Source organism: Salmo salar, chromosome ssa13 (genome assembly GCF_905237065.1).
Source record: "Salmo salar chromosome ssa13, Ssal_v3.1, whole genome shotgun sequence".
Classification (NCBI taxonomy): Eukaryota; Metazoa; Chordata; class Actinopteri; order Salmoniformes; family Salmonidae; genus Salmo; species Salmo salar.
In genome coordinates this window covers 37,397,616-37,423,367 of record NC_059454.1, presented here as the reverse complement: position 1 = coordinate 37,423,367, position 25,752 = coordinate 37,397,616, and the positions used below count along the sequence as shown (strand labels likewise).

Below are 25,752 nucleotides of genomic sequence, written 5' to 3'. Positions count from 1 at the left end.
TGGTTCAAATAAATATCAAGATGAGCATCCACATTCCTGCTGCGTTTTGGTCCTCCATTCCAGACGACAACCGTGACACCCCTTGACTTTTTCCACATTATGCTACATTATAGCCTTATTCTAAAATGGATTAAATAGTTGTATTTCTGCGTCAATCTACACACACCCATAATGACAAAGCAAAAACACGTTGCATTTTTTTGTGTGCAGAATGACTGAAAAAAAATGAAATATCACATTTACATAAGTATTCAGACCCTTTACCCTGTTGAAGCACCTTTGGCAGCAATTACAGCTTTGAGTCTTCGTGGGTATGACGCTATAAGCTTGTCACACCTGTATTTGGGGAGTTTCTCCCATTCTTCTCTGCAGATCCTCTCAAGCTCTGTCAGGTTGGATGGGGTGCATCGCTGCACAGCTATTTTCAGGTCTCTCCAGAGATGTTCGATTGGGTACAAGCCACTCAAGGACATTCAGAGACTTGTCCATAAACCACTCCTGCGTTGTCTTGGCTGTGTGCTTACGGTTGTTGTCCTGTTGGAAGGTGGACCTTCACCCCAGTCTGAGGTACTGAGCACTCTGGAGCAGGTTTTCATCGTAGTGCTTGCCCGTGGCCCTGTCCCCCTGTACTTTGCTCCGTTCACCTTTCCCTCCATCCTGACTAGTCTCCCAGTCACTGCTGCTGAAAAACATCACCACAGCATGATGCTGCCACCCCATGCTTCACCGTGGGGATGGTGCCAGGTTTCCTCCAGACGTGACACTTCGCATTCAGGCCAAATAGTTCAATCTTGGTTTCATCAGACCAGAGAATCTTGTTTCTCATGGTCTGAGAGTCCTTTAGGTGCCTCTTGGTAAACTCCAAGCGGGCTGTGAAAGGCCTTTTACTGAGGAGTGGCTTCCGCTTCTGGAAGGTTCTCCCATCTCCACAGAGGAACTCTGCATCCAGGTCAAAGTGACCACAAAGTGACTACCAGGTCACTTTTTTTTTCACCTCCCTGACCAAGGCCCTTCTCCCCCGATTGCTTAGTTTGGCCGGGCGGCCTGCTCTAGGAAGAGTCTTGGTGGTTCCAAACTTCTTCCATTTAAGAATGATGGAGGCCACTGTGTTCTTAGGGAGCTTCAATGCTGCAGAAATGTTTTGGTAGACTTCCCCAGATCTGTGCCTCGACACAATCCTGTCTCGGAGCTCTACGAACAATTCCTTCAACCCCATGGCTTGGTTTTTGCTCTGACATGCACTGTCAACTGTGGGACCTTATACAGACAGGTGTGTGCCTTTCCAAATCATGTTCAATCAATTGAATTTACCACAGGTAGACTCCAATAAAGTTGTAGAAACATCAAGGATGATACATGGAAACAGGATGCACCTGAGGTCAATTTCGAGTCTCATTTCAAAGGTTCTGAACACGTATTTTTAATAAGGTATTTATGTTTGTAATTCTTTATACATTTGTGAAAAAAAATAACTGTTTTAACTTTGTCACTATGGGGTATTGTGTGTAGATTGATGAGGAAAATGTTTTATGTAATCCATTTTAGAATAAGGCTGTAAGGTAACAAAATGTGGAAAAGGGGAAGGGGTCTGAATACATTCCGAATGCAATGTATATGCTATGTATAGTCTGAATAACATCTACCATTAGACCATTCACCAAATAATAATCCAAGCAAATAATTGCTAGAAATTTCAACCCAGATTTTATTATTCCAAGAGTGCCAAATCCAAGTTTCTCCTATCGTCTAATTAGCATCACTTTGCATGGCCCAAAACATTAAAACAAAAGGCATAAAAATTACAAATGAGAAATTCTCTAAAGTAATCACCACACCCCAAAACTGTATGATACTGTAGGAGCGCACCTGTGTCGTTCCTCTTCGAACTGACCGCCGTCCGACAAACAGAATATCACAGCTTCCCTGTAACAATAAATAGCGCTTACAGTACAATAAAACATACGAAAATGTGTATCTCTTTATGAACTCTTGAAACAATCCAAACATGAAAACGTAATTCACACAGTAACATACATTTTGTTGATTAAAGTTTTCATCAGTCTTCACACCTCTCTTGGCGTCAGTGACCACAGGACTTCCGTGGGAACGTCACATCCTGGAGATTGCCACGGCAAAGGTGTGGTTCTCTCCTGTGAGATACAAATATACAGTCATCCATCCGGACAACGCTACATTGAATCAGCACGCCAGGCTGGTATCAGCAAGTTGCTAGATGTAACTTCATCACTGGCCTTCATCATCATTCACATTTGTTCACTCTCTCCATTTTTTGACTACATCATCGGGAAATTGTTATAATTTCCCACACCATTCTTCCGTTCTAACAATAAATAATAATATTAAGGTCAAGATATAAATCATGATTGCGATACATTTATATGAAATGGAGAAAATAATATTTCCACACAAAATGCCACTTTCACCTACTATTATGTACTTTTTCAGATGGCTGATGCAGGCTTAAGGAATCACAACATTTACAAGCAACGACACAGAAACGCACCTTTACCATGATCTTAATTAACTTCCTTTCTCCCACGAGGGATCTAGGTGAATACATCTCAAGGACAATAGGCAGGATTAATTCATTTATTTACCCAGCAAGAGCAACTAATCAAATTCGGACATGCCGAGCTGTCCTTCATGCATACAGCTCTTGAAATTTGCTCCTTAACTCAACCATGGAGATGGATTGTTTTTTCAATTACCATGTTCAATGACTGTCTGTGAAATATTCCTGTGTGAATACTGGAGGACACTGATTATGAATTGATTATTCTCACTTGAATTCTGGACCACAGAACACAGAAAAGTAGTTGTACTCTCTAGATAGACGACTATGCCAGCTAAAATCACAATAAAGCTCACACTATAAATTAGGTTCACCATAAAACCATAATCAAAAGACTTGTCAGAATTGATCCACAAGTCAAACGACCAAAGTTTATTTGAAGTAATATCCCTGGAACCATGAATATACTAACGAACCAGTTCAGGACGTTGCCATCGATATGATTACATACTCCAGGGGCGTTAACCAAATTAGAGAGTGATAAAAAACTCCTTTCACACCCCCTAATTTAATACCAGACCAATCTGTTTACACCTCTCTGCAAGCTTCAGTATCAGCAGACTCGCCACTGTTCTGTGTGCAGAAACATCAGAGAAATTTGTTTTTTTTCCCCACATGGCGAAATATACATGGGCATGATGGAAATTGCCTCCTCACAGACCCCTGTGAAGAGCATATTAATATTTCCATGCCTTAATCATTTTCTTTGAAACCCGGAAGGGGAAGGGGTCTGGATCCTGCATGACACGTGGCGTTTGATGCTTCCACCGCCGGCCGAGTAGTTCAAATGGGTCTGGAACAAAAAAAGAAAGAAGCCATTGGCCCCAGAGCCCCAGAGCCAAATGGCAGTTGGGTGGGCCAATAGGACAGGGGGTGGGGGTTGGTGTGGGCTGTGGGCTGTGGTGGGGGGTTTCCAGTCAGACCGTTAACTCTGGTAGCTAGACAACATTTATCTCATTCCTCTCCCCTCCCTCTGGTTCTTTGATTTCAACTGACCAAAAACCGACCTGGGGACATTTCTCATCTGAGGATCTTTTTTTCCCCTCACTTTGCTCCAAAGTGAGATATGAGAAGTATAGCCTCCGGCCATGGATTTGCTTTGATTATGTGACACCAGTTATCATTGCACACAGTTGTCTGGGGGCCAGCCTATAGGATGCAGGCAAAATATGGATGATAGATGGCCCAGCACGTAGCATACTAATAGCTCTCTGTTACACATTGCAGTGATCTTTGAAATGCAACAAAATACTTTGAATACCAGATTATCCTATACCAAATAATACCAGTTTTAGAAATACTACAACATACACTACTATGCAATCTCCATAGAGAAACATTGGCAGTAGAATGGCCTTACTGAAGAGCTCAGTGACTTTCAACGTGGCACCGTCATAAGGTGCCACCTTTCCAACATACCAGTTCATCAAATTTCTGCCCTGTTAGAGCTCCCCCAGGCAACTGTAAGTGCTGTTATCGTGAAGTGGAAATGTTTAGGAGCAACAAGAGCTCAGCCGCGAAGTGGTAGGCAACACAAGCTACCAGAACGGGACCGCGAGTGCTGAAGCAAGCAGCGCATAAAAATCGTCTGTCCTCGGTTGCAACGCTCACTACAAAGTTCCAAACTGCCTCTGGAAGCACAACAACTGTTCGTCAGGAGCTTCATGAAATGGGTTTCCATGGCCGAGCAGCCGCCCACAAGCCTAAGATCACCATGCACAATGCCAAGCATCGGCTGGAGTGGTGTAAAGCTTGCTGCAATTGGACTCTGGAGCAGTTGAAATGTGTTCTTTGGAGTGATGAATTATGCTTCACCATCTGGCAGTCCGACAGACGAATCTGGGTTTGGCGCATGCCAGAAGAACTCTTAATTCCCAAAAGCATAGTGCCAACTGTAAAGTTTGGTGGAGGAGGAATAATGGTGTGGGGCTGTTTTTCATGGTTTGGGCCAGGCCCCTTAGGTCCAGTGAAGGGAAATGTTAACGCTACAGCATACAATGACATTCTAGACGATTCTGTGCTTCCAACTTTGTGTCAAAAGTTTTGGGAAGGCCCTTTCCTGTTTCAGCATGACAGTGCCCCGTGCACAACGTGAGGTCCATATATAAATGGTTTGTTGAGATCAGTGTGGAATAACTTGACTAGCCTGCACAGAGCCTGACCTCAACCCCATCGAAAAGCTTTGGGATGAATTGGAACGCTGACTGCGAGCCAGGCCTAATCACCCCTACATCAGTGCCCGACTTCATTAATGCTCTTGTGGCTGAATGGAAGCAAGTCCTCACAGCAATGTTCCAACATCTAGTGGAAAGCTTTCCCAGACGAGTGGAGGCTGTTATAGCAGCAATGGGGGGACCAACTCCATATTAATTCCCATGATTTTGGAATGAGATGCTCTTGAGATTACTAAATCTTTAATAATTGCAAGACAACTTTTAATCTTTTAGTCGAAAAATATAGGTTTTCAAAGTAGAAAAACCTAGACTCGACAGCACCATAGCTGTTCGTAAACCTTGATAAAATTGCGAGACCCACAACAGTCAACATTATATAAAGAAAATCACTAATATACTGACATAGCCAGGAGAATCAAACTGACCATCTCCCTCGCTCCCGGCTTTCATTACTAGAGTGCTGTGCAGGGGATGGAGAGAGACTGGGAGATAGAGAACAAATGAGAGAAAAATAAAGAACAAGGGAGAGAGAGAGAAAGCTAGAGAGATGAGAGAGAGTGTCAGTCTATGATGGTGTGAATGTGATTTAGAGATGGTGTGCACTGTTTACACTGCATGCCTAGAGGGATGCTCTGCTCAGCTCTGCTCTTCTGTTTGCAGGAGAACGTTGTTAGCATGGGAGGCACGTAACTCCCTCACTCCGACCCCGCTTTCCTCTCTCCCTTCGTCTCACTCGCCCCTCTTTCTCCAGCTGCTTAGGGCCGTGCGATGGTCTAGGAAAGATTAATGCATCTTCAACGGCATGCCGTGAAATCAAATTAGTGTACCCTCATCCACTCACATGGAGGGCCAACTCAGGACTGCAACAGGGACGCTTCCTCAGTAACCTACAGCTTCTCTCCCCCATAAGGTGAAGCTGATTATTCAAATGTGCACGTGTTTGTTTTACATTGTCTCATTTTGCGTATTCTCTCATAAATCTAAATACGTGAATGATGTTGTATGTTAGCAATCTATGGTATATTCCTACATGTTGGAATTGTTATTTTTTGTTATGTTCTTTTCAAATCACAATTTATTTCACGCAAAAATCGATTTGTAATTCTTGAACAGGATCAAATGATGGCATGAAAGAGGTGTGAAAAGCCACTCACGACAATGTCACATTGCGTTAGCTCAGCCTTCGCCATGACTCCGTCCCATTCAAACGAGGAAAGGTGACAATCCACAATCCACCACTTTTACAACTGAATTTGCAGAAGGGGAAATAACAGGATTACTGCCACTTGTACATTGTTCATGTACAGTGCCTTCAGAAAGTATTCATACCCCCTGACTTATTACACATTTTGTTGTGTTAAAGCCTGAATTCAAAATTGATTAAATGTATTTTTTTTCTAAACAATACCTCATAATGACAAAGTGAAAACATGTTTTTAGAAATGTTAGCTAATGTATAAAAAATGTAATACAGAAATCTCTCATTTACATAAGTATTCACAACCCTAAGGCAGCGATTACAGCTTTGAGTCGTCTTGAGTATGTCTGTAGCACATCTAGATTTGGGGATTTTCTCCCATTCTTCTCTGCAGATTTTCTCAAGTTCTGTTAAGATAGACGGGGAGTGGCAGTGAACAGCAATCTTCAATTCTTTCCACAGATTTTCAATGGGATTCAAGTCTGGGCTTTGGCTGGGCCGCTCAAGGACTTTCATATTCTTGTTCTGAAGCCATTCCAACATTGCTTTGGCTGTATGCTTGGGGTCAATGTCCTGTTGGAACGTAAATCTTCGCCCCCAGTCTAAGGTCATTTGCTCTCTGAAGCAGGTTCTCATCAGGGATTTGCCTGTATTTTTTTTTGTCTCATCAGACCGCACAATCTTTTGCCTTATGATTTAGAGTCTTTCTCATGCCTTTTTGCGAACTCAAGGCTTGCTGTAATGTGCCTTTTTCTCAGGAGTGGCTTCCATCTGGCCACTTTCCCATAAAGCCCAGATTGGTGAGGTGCTGTAGAGACTGCTGTCCTTCTGGCAGGTTCTCCCATCTCAGCCAAGGAACTATGTAGTTCTGTCAGGGTGGTTATTGGGTTCGTGGTCCCCTCCCTGACCAAGGTCCTTCTTTCCCGGTTGCTCAGTTAGGTCAGACGGAGAGCTCTATGGCAGAGCGTTTGTAGTTCCATATTTTTTCAATTTCCCAATGATGGAGACCACAGTGCTCTTGGAAACTTTCAACACTCTAGAAATTGTTTTATACCCTTCCCCAGATATATGCCTCATCACAATTCTCAGAGATCTATGGGCAGTTCCTTGGACTTCATGATATAAAGTCTCTGCTCTGACATGCACTGTCAACTGTGGGACCTTATATAGACAGGTGTGTTCATTCGTAAATCATTTCCAAACAATTTAATTGTCCACAGGTGGACTCCAATGAAGTTGTAGTGACATCTCAAGGATGATCAAAGGAAATTGAACTGAGCTCAATTTGGACTGTCATAGCAAAGGGATGTCAATTTTTACCTTTATTCAATTAAGCAAGTCAGTTAAGAACAAATTCTTATTTTCAGTGACAGCCTAGGAACAGTGGGTTAAACTGCCTTGTTCAGGGGCAGAACGACAATTTTCTACCTTGTCAGCTCAGGGATTCAATCTTGCATCCTTTCAGTTACTAGTACAACACTCTAACCACTAGGCTACCTGCCACTAGGCTACCTGCTGTCAATAGTTGGGATAAATGGGATATTTCTCTAAATACATTTGCAAACATTTCTAAAAACATGTTTTCACTTTGTCATTACGGGTTATTGTGTGTAGATTGGTGAGAAAAAAATCTATTGAATCCATTTAGAATTTAAGCTGTAACACAAAAATGTGGAATAAGTCAAGAGGTATGCATACTTTCTGAAGGCACTGTGTTAGTCAATCTAGCGTTTGATTATGTAATCCAACTTTGAGCGATGAATTCTGGGAACCACTCTATAGTCTAATTACATGAAGCGTTTCCAGTGGGGCTGGCTGAGCCCTGAACCACTCGCTGCTCAGGGAGATCATTGGGACAGAGTAGACATTCTGCAGTGCACTAGGATGGAGGGATGGATGGAAGGAAGGATGGATGGATGAGGGATGTTGGAGAGTCACAGTGAACCTGCTATCAAGAGGGTCACCTCCCAATGAGGGATCATTGGTCATACTGTATCTGCATCCTCCAGCCTGAAGTACTCTGTTACTGTAGAGCGGCAGGTAGCCTAGCGGCAGGGGCGGAGCCAGAGGAGTGTCAAAGGTGGCACTGGACACCCCTAACATCTGATTGGCCACCCCGGGTGCCACCCCAAAATGTAATTCGCTACTGGCAGTTCGATGCTGATTGACTTCTCATTTCACCTCTTGTTGAAAGAAGCAATTATTTTGATGTTCGGCGGCGCATTTTTCAAATCGAGGATGAGAAAGAGAGAATATTAATATTGTTTGCGAGAAGAAGAAGAACATACAGAAGAAGAAAATGTCCTATTTCCACAGCTCCATGAGCTCTTTTTGCGATTGGCGAAAGCATTATATTTTAAGAAAGTTTTAAGGTTTAGACCTTTGGCTCTAACATTAACTTTAGCTAATGTGGGGTAACTAGTAGGCTACAGCTGTCAGTGTTCAGCAAGTTAACATTCAGCAATTTGAAATCCATGAACTCAGTGAGATTTTCGTACTTGAACTCAAAATGAACAATTGTGATTATTAATCTGTTAACATTACTCAAAAGATTACCACAATGTGCAGATAGCCTGTTTGCTATCATAAAGGTGTAAGAAATTATAGCTAGCGAAGTTACTTAGGGGCGGCAGGTAGCTTAATGGTTAGAGCGTTGGGCTAGTAACCGAAAGGTTGCTAGTTTGAATCCCCGAGCTGTAGTTCTGCCCCTGAACAAGGCAGTTAACCCACTGTTCCTAGGCTGTCATTGTAAATAAGAATTTGTTCTTTTCTGACTTGACTAGTTAAATACTTACTGCAGAGTAGGGCTAGCCATGATCTAACTAGTAACTTAGGCTGATAGTTGATTTTAAGGTACAGTTATGATAATGGGGATTTGTAATTAAGTTTGGACTAAAATGTTGGTAATTGGATGCTTAGATGTAACCATAGACGGTCTTATTTTTGCATCGGGTCAGTTAAACATGAAAAGAAAGGGAGAGATATTATACTTCTGTTCCAAAAGAACCCAATGGTAGGCCAGGCCTATACTTTAAACTACACATTTTAGTTAGCAGCTGTTAGTATCTAATCTTGTGGATCCCTTAATTACATATTTACATATGACACATATGACACATTATTTAAAGAGTATTTCAGACATTTCAAGATCCAGAGAAGAGGGTCCTGTACAGCCGTGTTTGAAAACATTTCCCAGAACCGAGCATGGTACTAGGAAAAGGGCTTTCTACAGCTCCTGGTATAAGGACAATTCATGGCTTGAATATTCTGTAAATCAAGATTCGACTTATTGTTTCGCCTGTAGGCATTTTTCTCTGCCCAATACACCTGAATCTGCCTTCACATCACAGTCAGGTTTTTGTAACTGGAAACAGGCGCTGTTTATAGATTCTGGGTTTAAGCTCCATTGGAAGGCATGGCATCATATCAATGCTATGTACGCTTGGAATCAGCATAAAATGGCTATTGACAGCAACTCATCAATGTTAGATGTCATAAATGAGGACCGGAAAAAGAAAGTGGAGGAAAACTGTACTTACATTAAAACAATTGCAAAATATAGTTGATGTAGCAGGTCTCACAAAAATGATAATTGATTGCCTTGAAAAACATGGTCTGGACAACAGAAATAATCTTGTGGGGCGAGGCTATGACGGTGCATCCGTCATGAGCGGAAAGCATTCTGGTGTGTCTGCACAGATTACAAACAGTGCAAAATTAGCATTTTATGTGCACTAATGCACATTGTTTGAATTTGGTTCTTGTCGATGCTGTAAAATCAGTGCCTGAACTCCTGCAGAAGCTTCATGACTTTGTATCTGGCTTCTACGTTCATCTCAAGTGGCTTGCAGTTCAGAAAGAGCTGTATCCACAGCAGCATCCCAGGGAACTACAGAGACTTACGCTGGGCATGCAGATACATGGCATGCCGTAATATGAGGGACAGACTTCCAGCAGTTCTGAGAGTGCTACAGGATATCACACTTGAAAATAGTGGTGATAGATCAGTGGAGGCAAGGGGCCTTTTTTCCCAGATAGATTTACATTTCATAGGGCTTTTGGTTAACTTTTGTAAAGAGCTTGGTGTTGCCAAATGTCTTTCTGACATGCTCCAATCAAGCTCTCTTGACTCAGCAAGGGCTGTGGATCTAAACTCAGTAAAAAAAAGAAACTGCTTCTCACTGTCAGCTGCGTTTATTTTCAGCAAACGTAACATGTGTAAATATTTGTATGAACATAACAAGATTCAACAACTGAGAAATTAACTGAACAAGTTCCACAGACATGTGACTAACAGAAATTGAATAATGTGTCCCTGCACAAAGGGAGGATCAAAATTAATCAAAAGTAACAGTCAGTATCTGGTGTGGCCACCAGCTGCATTAAGTACTGCAGTGAATCTCCTCCTCATGTACTGCACCAGATTTGCCAGTTATTGCTGTGAGATGTTACCCCACTCTTCCACCTGCAAGTTCCCAGACATTTCTGGGGGGAATGGCCCTAGCCCTCACCCTCCGATCCAACAGGTCCCAGACATGCTCAAAGGGATTGAGATCCGGGCTCTTTGCTGGCCATGGCAGAACACTGACATTCCTGTCTTGCAGGAAATCACGCACAGAATGAGCAGTATGGCTGGTGGCATTATCATGCTGGAGGGTCATGTCAGGATGAGCCTGCAGGAAGGGTACCACATGAGGGAGGAGGATGTCTTCCCTGTAACGCACAGCCATGAGATTGCCTGCAATGACAACAAGCTCAGTCCGATGATGCTGTGACACACCGCCCCAGACCATGACGGACCATCCACCTCCAAATCGATCCCGCTCCAGAGTACAGGCCTCGGAGTAACGCTCATTCCTTCGACGAAAAACATGAATCTGACCATCACCCCTGGTGAGACAAAACCGCGACTTGTCAGTGAAGAGCACTTTTTGCTAGTCCTGTCTGGTCCAGCGACAGCGGGTTTGTGCCCATAGGCGACGTTGTTGCCGGTGATGTCTGGTGAGGACCTGCCTTACAACAGAGTTGGGCTAGTAGAGCACTGATGGATTGTGCGTTCCTGGTGTAACTCGGGCAGTTGTTGTTGCCATCCTATACCTGTCCGGCAGGTGTGATGTTCGGATGTACCGATCCTGTGCAGGTGTTGTTACACGTGGTCTGCCACTGCAAGGACGATCAGCTATCTGTCCTGTCTCCCTGTAGCGCTGTCTTTGGCATCTGACAGTACGGACATTTCAATTTATTGCCCTGGCCACATCTGCAGTCCTCATGCCTCCTTGCAGCATGCCTAAGGCACGTTCACTGAGATGAGCAAGGACCCTGTGGATTTTTATTTTTGTGTTTTTCAGAGTCAGTAGAAAGGCCTCTTTAGTGTCCTAAGTGTTCATAACTGTGACCTTAATTGCCTACCGTCTGTAAGCTGTTAGTGTCTTAACGACCGTTCCACAGGGGCATGTTCATTAATTGTTTATGGTTCCATTGAACAAGCATGAGAAACAGTGTATAAACCCTTTACAATGAAGATCTGTGAAGTTATTTAGATTTTTACGAATTATCTTTGAAAGACAGGGTCCTGAAAAAGGGACGTTTCTTTTTTTGCTGAGTTTAGTAGGTGGCCTGACTGACACATTACAGGACTACAGACGTGAGGGTTACTTTGGAGAACTATGGAAAGAGTTTGAAGAGATTGCAGAGCACTGCAAAATAAGTGTACAAACAAGACAGCCTAAAACAATAGTGACCAAAGTGATGGTGAGCGCTTCCAAAGAGCTATCTTTTATCAGGTGCTTGACAGTCTCACAGCTGAGCTGCAGAGGCATTTTTCAAAGAAGAATTGCGAGATAATGCAAGGGGTCCAGTCTGTCAACCCAAAGAGTGAATGAAGAGCCTCTGTTTGCCTTTGCTCAGACCTGTGAGTCAGATTTAGAGGACCTCAAACATGAGGTTCTTCAAGCCGAGCGGCTTTTTGATAGGAGAGAGAAAAGTGGAAGGGACAGACCGTCTACTCTCCTTGACTTTGTTGTGTTTCTAGAACCTTATAAAGAGGTCTTCCATGAGTTATTTAGACTTTGTAAGATTTCTGTTGTTACACCAGTCAGCAGTGCCTCTTGCGAGAAAAGCTTCTCAGCTTTAAAACTGATTAAAACCCACCTTAGGACAACAATGGTTGATGACAGGTTAAGTCACCTCGGAATTCTCAGTGTTGAGTCAAGGAGGGCACGCTCCCTCAACATGGATGAGTTTGTGAAACATTTTGCCAGTTCTCACCAGAATCACAGAATTATGCTGTTTTAAATCCACCTAGAATAATTTGGCACTTAGGCGGTCCTCTGGTCATGATTAAAACCTGCACCGTGTACTAGCTAGTACACTGACATTCTAAAATGATCAATCCAGAGGGTATCATGTCACACAGATTTAATTTGGCCTTGATTAGGACAATTCCAAAACTTTGCTATTAGTTAACATAATATATATGAGCATAAATATGATACTGTAAGTTTGTAATATTGATGGGCACCAAAATGATTTTTATTTTTCAAAACCATTTCTGCTTGATACCTGGTATGTCAAATTGCAGTGTGTTTTCTTGTAAATTTACTTTTTTGTAAGTAAACTATTCAATTTACGTAACACAGAAATGCTATCTTATCTCCTTGGTGCTTGAGCTTTATTTACTGAAAATATTTTGGATGTTCAACACTTATAGACCCAGATTATATATTCATGAAAACAGAGTGACCCAAGTTTCTCCAGTATGTGAGTACAGTGTGTGTGTGTGTGTGTGTGTGTGTGTGTGTGTGTGTGTGTGTGTGTGTGTGTGTGTGTGTGTGTGTGTGTGTGTGTGTGTGTGTGTGTGTATGTGTGTGTGTGTGTGTGTGTGTGTGTGTGTGTGTGTGTGTGTGTGTGTGTGTGTGTGTGTGTGTGTGTGTGTGTGTGTGTGTGTGTGTGTGTGTGAGAAAGAGAAAGAAATTGAGCTGCAGTTCCGAGGTAGAGACACTGACTATTCATAGTATGTTAAAGAATTCCAGTGAAGTAAACCTTTTGGACCACACTATCTGTCACATTGAAGAACTCTAGGTTAAGAGAATTATCACTTCTACCTCTAATCAGCAATCATAGGATTCATTCATGCTCCTTAGATGCCAGGTGTCATGACGTTGCCCTCTCTCTGGTTACAGAGAACACAGTTGAACCCCCTCCCTCTGCACCAGGCCTTTTCTATGCACCATCCCCCGACCTCTATACTTCTGACACTGCTGTGGTGAGAGGGGTTGTAAAATTCTAAAGAAGAATGTCCTGCCGCATGGCCCAGTTTTGAGACAGAGAGGGGTTTCATAGAGAGACAAAGAAATTCTCCCAACTCACAGAATTGGGGAACCGAACGACATTTATGTTCTGGAGAAGGTATAAAAGATCGGTGAAGAATCCAGCTACGAACTGGTCCGCTTGGTACAATTTTGTGATACTCATTAGAGACAATAGTGTCATATTACCATACTAAAGTTTATATAATAGCCCCAGCTATGGGACTTGCATCTAAATGGTTGTATACAATGATTTAATAACATTAAATCTATTTGGAATATGTTGAGAGGCTATGTACTGATGTTAATGTGATACAATTGTATTTCTGTTCAAAGCTTAATCTAACCACGTTTTACGATTTCAAAAAGGTTTTACGGCGAAAGCATAAATTTAGAGTATGTTAGGACAGTACATTTACAAGAGTTGTGTGTAATGTTTTGTCAATTCAAAGACAGGGTCACCAAAACCATAAAACCAGCTAAAATGATGCACTAACCTTTTACAATCTTCATCAGATGACACTCCTAGGACATTATGTTAGACAATGCATGCATTTTTAGTTCTATCAAGTTCATATTTATATCCAAAAACAGCGTTTTACTATGGCATTGATGTTGAGGAAATCGTTTCCCTCCAATAACCGGCAGTCAAGTCAGCACCACTAATTAAATAATTAAAATTAGAAAACATTGGTAAAATATTATATTGTCATTTAAAGAATTATAGATTTACATCTCTTGAACGCAATCAACTTTCCAGATTTAAAAATAACCTTACTGGGAAATCACACTTTGCAATAATCTGAGCACTGCGCCCAGAAAAATACGCGTTGCGATACAGACTAGACGTCATGTTGGGGAGATCTAAAATCGAAAATACTATGTAAATAATCCATTACCTTTGATTCTCTTCATCAGATGTCACTTCCAGGTATCACAGGTCCATAACGAATGTAGTTTTGTTCAAAAAAGCTCATCATTTATGTCCAAAAATCTCCGTCTTGTTAGCACATGATCTAAGCCAGCTGGACTTCTCGTCCTAAACGAGGGGAAAAAATATATTTACGTTCGTTCAAACATGTCAAACGTTGTATAGCATAAATCATTAGGGCCTTTTTTAACCAGAACATGAATAATATTCAAGGTGGACGAATGCATACTCTTTTATAACGTATTGGAACGAGGGTACCCAACATGAACTCGCGCGCCAGGTGTCTAATGGGCCATCATCGTTCCATGGCTCTTGTTCGGTCAGATCTCCCTCCAGAAGACTCAAAACACTTTGTAAAGGCTGGTGACATCTAGTGGAAGGAATAGGAAGTGCCAAAATATTCCTCAGCCCCTGTGTTTTTCAATGGGATAGGTTTAAAGGTAATACAACACATCAGGCATCCACTTCCTGTCAGAAAATGTCTCAGGGTTTTGCGTGCCAAATGAGTTCTGTTATACTCACAGACACCATTCAAACAGTTTTAGAAAATTTAGGGTGTTTTCTATCCATATGTAATAAGTATATGCATATTCTAGTTACTGGGTAGGAGTGGTAACCAGATTAAATCGGGTATGTTTTTTATCCAGCCGTGTCAATACTGCCCCCTAGCCCTAACAGGTTAACTCAGTCATCGGCACGCCCCCAGGGACACAGACAAGACCTGGCGTCATGAGACAGCCTTTTTCTGTCATTCCGAATAAAACCCCCACCCAGGGTTATTTTCTTCAGACCAGGCCTCCACTCCATTACGAGTTGGCCAATAGGTTTGACCATGCATCCCTCTACTGAACTTTAACCATACCACGTGGTTAAACTTGAGACTATCGATACCGACAGAATAATAACAAGTCTTTGATATTAATTAATAGTCTGCAGCTCGAAATTTGATATCATCGAACGCGAAGACCGATGAAACATCCATCCTATAACGACATTAATGAATGTCGCTTTGAAAGATCCATTCTAACCGAGAGAGAGAGAACGCGGACAAAAACTCTCCAACAGGACAAAAACTCTCCAACAAGGATCCCGACGACACACTGAGCGTAAATATATATTGATTGCAATTGTTCCCGAATGAGTGAGCGTTCATGTGCAAAGGATTAGCATATCAATTGTTAATATTTATCAACTCTTTAGGGTCTTCTCAGCTGACCCCCCCTTGTTGGTTTAACAAGCCGCCATGCCGCTTTAGCCCACTAGGGCACATTACTCTACCAATTCTTTGTGACGATAATTACTGTTTGTATACTTTCTGTGAATTACTTTGTTTAGTAAATAAATGATTTTAAGACAGTTGATGTATGGATGATTTAGTAAAGACTGGGTTCGTGCAGATACAAGAATTTACGACGTTTGGAATGAGACTGACGCGAGGTAAAATACACCATTTAAACCAGAAGATAATCGGTCAGATACTATAATATAATATATAATGTTATAATATAGGAAAATTATATTAGGAAAATTATAACTTTGTAATCTGAATATTTTCCTTGGTGCCCTGATCTCCTAGTTAATTACAATTAAACGATTAATCAGTTTAATCGCGTGATAATAATAACAGGGAGTTATTTTGATAAACGTCTTCAGTTAATGGTGCCCAAAGACACGACACAGGTTAGGGTTACACACAAATGTTTGGTCATGGTCTATGGACCCCCTGAAGTAGCCTTGGCCACCCCCTGGCCACCCCATGTAGAAAACGGTAGTTCCGGCACTGCCTAGCGGTTACGAATGTTGAACCAGTAACAAAAAAGGTCACTGGTTCAAATCCCAGAGCCGACTAAATGAAAAAATATGTTAATGTACACTTGAGCAAGACAATAATTGCTCCTATAAATTGCTCTGGATTAGAGCTTATGCTAAATGACTGAACTATAACTGTAGGAAGACTGGGATATACTGGGCTTGTGACCTTGGCTTGAATTTGTCTTTACTGGTCATTCATTGACATCTGTGTAACGGCTCTTTAGAATTGTATCTCATCATATTGGCCTAGTGACTGGCCTACAGCTTCCCTTTGGGAAATGATGGAAGGGGTGCCTTTGAATAGAGTTTGGTCAATCACTTTGATCGGTTGAATAGCATGATAATGTGTAACTTTCAGTATTAGGTGTAAGAAAAAAATGTGATGCTAAACTGGTTGAAGTGACGTCAGTATTACATCATTTCAAACATCCTCTAGTTGTAATGATGTAATTTCAACCAGTTTTGTCCACGTGGAGGTGATTCGCTGTATGATCTTTTGACCTATGACATGTGATTGTAATCTGCATATTGATTTATGTACACACAGGCTAATGAAGACAAGATAGCCAATGATGACTATAGACTATCTTGATCAGGTTAACAACTACAGTACTATGAGTAGAGGGTTTGAGAGGGCAATGGTACAATAGGTTACATGACTCATCCATATACCATGCAATTATGCCACTCAGACTACATCCTTTCACCACCATAACAGATTCAGCCTCCAGGGAGTGTTGATATACCCAATACTGCTTTTACAATAATGTCTGCCATTCGAAGTCATTATTTCTTAGCATTAGGAAATATATCCCCATTCCGTCACCTACTACCGTATCCCTTTAAACTAAACTGTGACTGAAATTCCAACTCACTTTTCCGCCCTTGTCATTTTTACGAGCGCCATGTTGAGACTATGCGGGTTGAGAGACTTGGCGAGGGGCTGAATGAAAGTGGCACCTGTGACAATTACAAAGTGCATGTGAGTTGTAATATTAGCACCTAGGCTGGATGCTGGAGAGGGGGTGATCAGTCTTGTGCGAGCCAGGAGCGAGAGCAGGCGCAGCGGGCCTAACAAAGATAGATTAGGAGCTGTAGGGCACGCTGATAACCAGAGGATCCAAAGAGAGAGAGATGCTCCACAGCCCAGGAATGTGACTGCACACACAGATGGATCAATGCCGATAGGACTGAGGAATCATACACAACATAGACTGAGACTATGTACCCACCCGTGAAAGTTCCAGAACGTTGGTAACCTTAACATGCAATCAGATAACGGTACAACATGTGTAAAAGACACAAGAGCTCAATCTTTAATTCTAGGTCTTGCTGTGATGTAAACCTTCCCAAGCCAATCGACTGCACACAGCCTACATCGTTGTCCCCATATTAGCTAAAGTAACATCGTAGTTACAGTGTACATTCAATAAGCAGTTACACCGGTGGGTCCTGGTGACAATAAATTAATAAAACCAAAAGCTTACCTTGACTTGGAAGAGTTCCATTGTTGTGTTGAAAGGTCATAGTCAGCTCTGTTTAAGCAGTGTGTTTCAGTGGGGTGGCAGGTAGCCTAGTGGTTAGTGTTGGGCCAGTAACCGAAAGGTTGCCAGATCAAATCCCTGAGCTGAAAGGTAAAAATCTGTTGTTCTGCCCCTGAGCAAGGCAGTTAACCCACTGTTCACTGGGTGTTGAAGAAGTGGATGACAATTAACGCAGCCCCTGCACACCTTTGATTCAGAGGGGTTGGGTTAAATGCGGAAGACATTCAGTTGTACAACTGACCAAGTTTCTCTTCAGTAGGATAAATTTGCTAGCTGTGAAAGTGCTTCTCCATCATTTTGGAATAAATGAATTTGTTGTCTTTCTGTTGTCTTTCTTTCTCTTTGAGTCAACTACTCACCACATTTTCTACAGTGCAGTGATAGATAGCTAGCCGTAGTTTATGCTTTCAGTACTAGATTAATTCTCTGATCCTTTGATTGGGTGGACAAAATGTCAGTTCATGCCGCAAGAGCTCTGATAGGCTGGAGGACGTCCTCTGGAAGTCATAATTACTGTGTAAGTCTATGGAAGGGGTTGAAAACCATCAGACTCCTAGGTTTTGTATTGAAGTCAATGTACGCAGAGGAGGATGTCCTCCGGCTGCAGCATGGTGCTACCCGACAGAGTGCTGTTGAAGCTACTGTAGACCTTCTTTGCAAAATAATGTGTTTTAATCAATTATTTGGTGATGGGATTATATTTAGTATAGTTTTATCTATACTTAACTTTTTTAATGTTTTACCATTTTTATTTTCATGAAATTCACAGGAGGAGGATGGTCCTCCCCTTCCTCCTCTGAGGAGCCTCCACTGTTGTAGATACTGAGCAGTAGTACAAGACTGTTGATATTCATTTAGAAAATAAAAAGCAAAATATATTTTTCTTTACAGCTTAAAGTTGCACTATGCAGAAATCACTCCGCCATTTCCTGGTTGCTAAAACTCTAATACAGTAGTTGACCTAATTTCAGTTTATGTGACAAAACAAGCAAGTATAATGTAGAGAATCATTGTAGCATCTAAACCGGTGTGAAGTACATTTTCCATAACCAAAAATATAGTATTTTCAGCTGTTTGAAGCTGGTGTACAAAACTGAAACTAAAAGATGCAAAAATGAAACTAAAGAACGGGAAGCATAGAAATAGTGCACATAGAACAGATCTACCACTTCTTATACTTGCAATCAAGTAGAATGATACAATATACAGTATATACAAAAGTATATGGACAAATTATTGGATTCGGCTATCGAGCACACAGCCATACATAAAAAATGGTCTGTCCTCGGTTGAAACACTTACTACTGAGTTCCAAACTGCCTCTATGTCACGCTCTGACCTAGGAGAGCTGTGTTTTTCTGTTTATTTAGGTCAGGGTGTGATATGGGTTAGCAGTCTATGTTTTTTGTTTCTATGTTTTGTTCTTGTTTTTCTAGTTCTAGGTTGAGTTTTGATGATTTCCAATTAGAGGCAGCTGGTTCGGGTTGTCTCTAATTGGAGATCATATTTAAGTTGGGGTTTGTCTATGGGGTTTTGTGGGTAGTTGTTTTCCGTTTTGTCAAGTGTACCTGACGGAACTGTTGGCTGTCGTTTTGTTGTTTTTGGTTAAGTGTTTCATTAAAGAAAAGTATGAGCACTCTACACGCCGCGCCTTGGTCCCCTTTATACGACCTTTGTTACACTCTAGAAGCAGCGTCAGCACAAGAACTGTTCGTCGGGAGCTTAATGAAATGGGTTTCCATGGCCGAGCAGCCGCACACAAGTCTAAGATCACCATGCGCAATGCCAAGCATCGGCTGGAGTGGTGTAAAGCTCGCTGCAATTGGACTCTGGAGCACTCTGGAGCATTCACCATTCCAGAGCAGTCCGACGGACGAATCTGTGTTTGGCGAATGCCAGGAAAACGCTACCTGCCCGAATGCATAGTGCCAACTGTAAAGCTTGGTGGAAGAGGAATAATGGTCTGGGGCTGGTTTTCATGGTTCGGGCTAAGCCCCTTAGTTCCATTGAAGGGAAATCTTAACGCTATAGCATACAATAACATTCCAGACGAGTCTGTGCTTCCAACTTTGTGGCAACAGTTTGGGGGAAGACCCTTTCCTTTTTCAAAGGCTCTTTTCAAAGGCCCTTTCCTTTTTCCTTCACAAATCGAGGTCCATACAGAAATGGTTTGTCAAGATAAGTGTGGAAGAACTTGACAGAGCCCTGACCTCAACCCCATCGAACACCTTTGGGATGAAATGGAACGCAGATGTTTCTCTCACACCCTCCCTCGCCCTTGATTTAGCTAGCTAACTAAGTAACAAATATATGCACTGTCAATCAAAAAAGTAACGCGCACCCTCAGCACTTTGATGCGTGAGGCCGGGTATTTAAATTCTGATCTCACGCATCAACAAGCTTCTGATTCATCAGTGTCGAATACTCCCGGCCACCATTGATTGGAAGATGTGTGAAGCATATGCGCGTGAATACAGAATAGTTTTTTGAGAGGGAGGCATCCAAACGAGCTCAGCCATCCACATAAAGAGATGCGCGTGCAATTATTGAACTGGGAACATTTTCATGCTGGGAGAAATTTTACAGCATGACATCACAATCAGAACACGATCAGAACGATTGGGAACTACTTCAAGTTGGGAAGATTTTTACCTGACACCCAACCTCACTAATACTCTTGTGGCTGAAGGTAAGCAAGTCCCCGCAGCAATGTTCCAACATCTAGTGGAAAGCCTTCCCAGAAGAGTGGAGGCTGTTATAGCAGCAAAGGGGGGACCAACTCTATATTCATGCCCATGATTTTGGAATGAGATGTTTGACGAGCAGGTGTCCACATACTTTTGGTTGTGTATATCTATAACTCACATTTCTATGTGAATTTGGTCAGGTCGCCCAAAAAGTGGCGTATTGCTACTTTAATAGTGAAAACCTGACTTGCTGTCTTTCTTTCCTTCAGTACCCTTCCTTTAAGGTGAGCTATGTTTTAAGATGCAGGGCATGTTCACTCATACCAGCCTTTGGACAAGACATCACTTCCCTAGCATGAGCTTCCATTTACCCTATTGACTGGGGATGAGCTTGTCACCGGTTCCAGATTAAAGTCTTAAGACTATCTATAAAAGGGGGGCGGGTTTGGGAAGGGGACTTGTCAAAGATTTGTTTACTGTCAGACTGGGGCTTGTTAGCACTAGGGGAAGGGAAAGGAGGAATGGGTGGCTCTGGGAGCATCCCAAATGGCATTCCATCCTCTATAAAGTGTACTACTTTTAACCAGACCCCCATGGGCCCTGGTCAAAAGTAGTGCACTATAAAGGCTGGTTGGTTCCATTTGCGACGCACCCTCAGACTCCTGCAGAATAGCAAAGATTAGATTCCTTCCTTCCTAACACCAATGTCACCTCCAGATCTCCCATCTCTCCAGCGGTCCAGCCAGAGCGATAACATACCATGTTGTTAATTAATCATCAGCGGCCTATCCTTGTGTCAATAAGTCAGATACCCAGGGGCACGGGAGGCCCTGCATCAGATCTGTAAGCCCCTGAGTTCTCATTTAGCCATCCCCTTGATGCCCAGCAGACTCCTGGACGTGCCAGGATGGATCTTTACACAAAGCCCAGAGACTGACTTTTTACCTCCTCAGAGAAAAAGCACACGGCTCAAGCATCCTCAAATACCTCTGTTGTTGTGTACAATACCTCTGTTGTGGTGTGCTGAAATACCCCAATCATACTATACTGTATATCTTTATAACAACAGGGGGGAAAATGTTTGCGCCCCTTCGATGGACCCAAACAGACCCAACCAAGGTCTGGCTGTAGGTAGCTTGCTGGTGTGTGTCTCTACCAACAGAGAATATTAAAAACCGCTTGTCAACAACATGGGCTGGCCTTAGTAAAGATGAAATCTATTCATCTTTGCTTTGCTCTGTATTTTTCCTTACATTGGACCTCATCTTCTTTAAAGCCAACTAGAAATGACATCTATTCTGTTTGCCCTGATAAGAGATCAAACGTTACCTGTGTGTGTGTGTAAACAAAATGCTAATGCAATGCCCCCCCTCCAAATGGATGCATATTGAGTGGGGTAAGGTAAGCATGCCTGCGGATCCCACATGTAGATTACCTGCCCGAAGACCTGCTCCTAATTATTATTCATGTTTACAAACTTTAATCTCCTGGGATGGCCCGAAGAGCCAACTGCATCCATAATAAGCAAACAGAACCTCACCGGTAACGCATGCATTTATTCATGCAGACCACACAGAGAAAGAGGCCCCTCCACGCACTGTGCCGCACGCACCCGCATCCTTTTCTCCCTCCCCCCGAGACCAGACATTTATGAAGACATTCCCTCAACGGCGTTACAATAGCATTACCATTCTCTACCAGTAATGATTGCATTCATAAATTTTATTTTCCCCTCATACCTTCCCTCCGTATCTCAAACATATTGGCACAAGGGGAGAGCGAGTACAGTCTCTGTTTCTCCCTGGAGACAGAGAGAGAGGGAGAGAGGCAGAGAGGCAGAGAGAGAGAAAGGCAGAGAGACAGAGAGAGAGAAAGAGAGAGAGAGCGAGAAAGAGGCAGCAACACGTTTTACACCCCTTCACCACTCTCTCTCTCTCTCTCTCTCTCTCTCTCTCTCTCTCTCTCTCTCTCTCTCTCTGTCTCTAAGATGCTTTCCACCATCCAGAAGGGAGACACCAGCTGGCTGACTTCCAGATATTGCACTGCAATCTCTTGGGGAAAAAATGAAATGTAAAAAAATAAATACAAAAATAGAGTCCCAGAGGACGACACACAGAAAGCACGCGAGTCGTACTCTTCCAGCCTTAGGGATCAGCAATCGCTCTGTGGCTATCGATTGAAAATTGCTCAGACCCTTGGGCAAAGAGCATATGGGCCTCTCTGTGTGTGTCTGTGTGTGTGTGAGGCCAGATAAAAATCACTCATAAACCATTTTCTAACTCCTCTCATTACCCTTCTACCAGGCTGACTGGACTTTACTGGGGACCTGGCTGTTAGCTGAAGTGGAGTATGTCATTCCATACTGTGGTGACGTCCTCTCTTTTTATATGGTGTAACAAATCAAAGATTAATATACGTTTTGTACAGTTATTACACTAATCTTACAGGAATACCTACACAGAGATAAGAACAATGTAATATAACATAAAGGGTAATAGGTATTATTCTTATCAATACATTTACAAAAGGCCTAGTGATATGCATAAAGGAGAAGAAAAAACTCCACAATTTGTTCCTTCATGCTTGTTTACAATTCATTTGTTATCATCTTCATGTTGCCATGTCGATCAGCTCCATCAGAAGAGAGGAGCTTGTTGTTTTAATTATCGCCAGCTGTCACTTTTTGATGAAGCGCTAAGACAACAGAGGGGTTTGTCAGGGTTGCTGTCAGAGAGAGACAGGCTCGACCAGCTGTGATGCAGTTCATGTATATGACATGAAAGACGTGACGCCTCAACATCAGTCTTTACATCACAATACATCTGAACCACATCTGTGAAGAAAGTAGACATGTATAAAACCAATGTACAGAGGAAGTACTTTCAAAGAAAATAACATGTTTTCAGCATATGGTAATTAGGCATTTTATAAAGGCCCTCATGGAGGTCAGTTTCATGGTAAAGAAACTGATACAGTATCATGTGCGATTTCATGTCCGGCATGAAATGTTTACTGTGTAGGCCTATTACAAGGGCACAGATATCTTGTCCAGTGTAGGGAAGCCAGAGAGAACGAACCCTGATGAGCTAAATGGTAGATTTAATAAAGTAATGAGTCATTAGCAGAGCTCATTCATCAGCAGAATGCCAGCTCATCAGTGCAATTGAGCTCAATTAAGGCGATCTCTGTAGGGCTAAAGCATCACCCTCCCTTTGTTTGACCACAGCCTTACTGCTTTATCGCCTACTCCAGCTGAGAGGGATGGAAGAATGGAAGGATGGATGAATGAGTCTGCACACCTCTTATTCCACTGGCTGGCGCTGGAGTCAGGGCATGGGCGTTTCCCCCGGAGACAGGGCCAAAACTCTCCTAAATAAGGAAACACCCCCAAAACAAATCTGCACTCCTCTTCCTGTCAGAGAGAGGGGGCGATGGAAGCATCGGCTGCCGGCTGGGGAAGGAATCAATTCCGCCTGACCTTCCAACTTAATCACCACTCGCTCCACTGCCACTCTGCTGAGACCTCCAGCACACTGAGACGATGTGGAGGGGTGGGCCGACTGGGTGGGTGAGGGCTGGGGAGCAATGAGGGTGGGTAAGGGTGAATGTGGTGACAGAGCTAGAGACAGGACTGGCGTATCCAGTTTGGGGAGTGTGAAGGGAGTGGGAGATGACAGGACAGGGGGTAACTAGGGTTGGATGGGTGATGAGAGAGCGAAGGTACAGACAGGAGCGGGAGTTAAAGCTGGACTCTGAAGACAGAAGAACCAGTATAGGGGTGGGTGATGGGAGAGGCGAACCCTTTGTGGCCAGAGGCCTGGAAGTACTGCCTGCCTAGACAGATAGAGGTGTGGATGGTGAGAGAATCTACACTGGTCTGAGGCAAACAAGTTGAGTCGATAATGCTTGTAAGGTCAAGGCAGTGTGAGATGATGTGCTATATGTGTGTTCTGGGGGGGGCTGAACACTAGAACTAGACAAGCCTAACACTGGACTGCAACGTGGCCATGTTTCACAACTCTGTGTCCGTTTCACACATCTGATCCCAGAACCTCTGTTTTGCACTTGAATGGTTCTGACCTGGTGACAATAAAGGGAGTTTCATACAGATCATACTGATGCACTTTATATTCATCATCTCCAGCACCACCCCAACATCAAACTATGTGAAAATGTTGCAGTTCTATGTTTTGTAGAAATCAGTGAGCATTGTGTGATTTAACCAATTATGAGTAGGTATTTCCTATTAATTGTCTACTAACTGGTTGATGTTGTCATTGGAAACAATTATCTTCCTCTATCTTTTTTACTACAAAACATAAAAACGTGGCATTTTCACATATGTTGATGTTGAGGTAGTTGTTAAACTGTGAAATGTATTTTTATTCATGTTCTTTGGCTGGTTCTAGAAAATAGATAAACACATTTTGAGGCATTATGAATGTGTTTGCAGAATGGGTTACCTACAGTATGCAGGGCTGTGTGTTGTGCATTAGTGGGCATTTCCACATTCAAATAACACTCTCAAGACAAAACATCACGGTTGCATATTGTATCCTTGGTTCTCAGGATCGACTGAAAGAGAACCTAATTTGAAGTATTTGAGTAAACCTTCCTCGTCCTCCTTAATGCTAGTGTGCGTGATTCATGTACTGTACCTACAGTATGTGCATGACATATACAGTGCCTTCAGAAAGTATTCACACATTTTGTTGTGTCACAGCCTGAATTCAAAATGGATTAAATTGAGATTTTCTGTCACTGGCCTACACACAATACCCCATAATGTCAAAGTGGAATTATGTTTTTAGAAATGTTAACAAATTAATAGAAAATGAAAAGCTCAAATGTCTTGAGTCAATAAGTATTCAACCCCTTTGTTATGGCAAGCCTAAATAAGTTCAGGAGTAAAAATGAGCTTAGCAAGTCAGATAATGAGTGTGCATTAATAGTGTTTAACATGATTTTTGAGTGACTACCTCATCTCTGTACCCCACACATACAATTACTCTATCTGTAACGTCCCTCAGTAAAGCAGTGATTTCAAACACAGATTCAACCACAAAGACCAGGAAGGTTTTCCAACCCCTTGCAATGAAGGGCACGTATCAGTAGATGAGTAAAAAATAATGCAGACATTTAATATCCCTTTGAGCATGGTGACATTATCAATTACACTTTGGATGGTGTATCAATACAACCAGTCACTACAAAGATACAGACTTCATTCCTAACTCAGTTGCCGGTGAGAAAGGAAACCGCTCATGGATTTCACCATGAGGCCAATGGTGACTTCAAATCAGTTACAGAGTTTAATGGCTGTAATTGGAGAAAACTAAGGATGGATCAACAACAGTGTAGTTACTCCACAATACTAACCTAATTGACAGAGTGAAAAGAAGGTAGCCTAAACAGAATAAAAATATTCCAAAACATGGATCCTGTTTGCAACAAGGCACTAAAGTAATACTGCAAAAAATTGGAAAAGCAATTCAAATTTTGTCCT

At 42.4% G+C, this 25,752-nt stretch overlaps 1 long non-coding RNA gene across 1 annotated transcript; it reads right to left on the bottom strand.

Annotated features, from left to right (window-relative positions):
* Window positions 1-1,740: 1,740 nt before the first annotated feature.
* On the bottom strand, window positions 1,741-17,922 carry LOC106567159 (uncharacterized). The gene is made up of 3 exons (XR_001320005.2): window positions 17,503-17,922; window positions 2,035-2,150; window positions 1,741-1,923 (listed from the first exon to the last, which is right to left on the bottom strand). It is a non-coding gene; the product is annotated as an uncharacterized lncRNA (long non-coding RNA).
* Window positions 17,923-25,752: the final 7,830 nt, after the last annotated feature.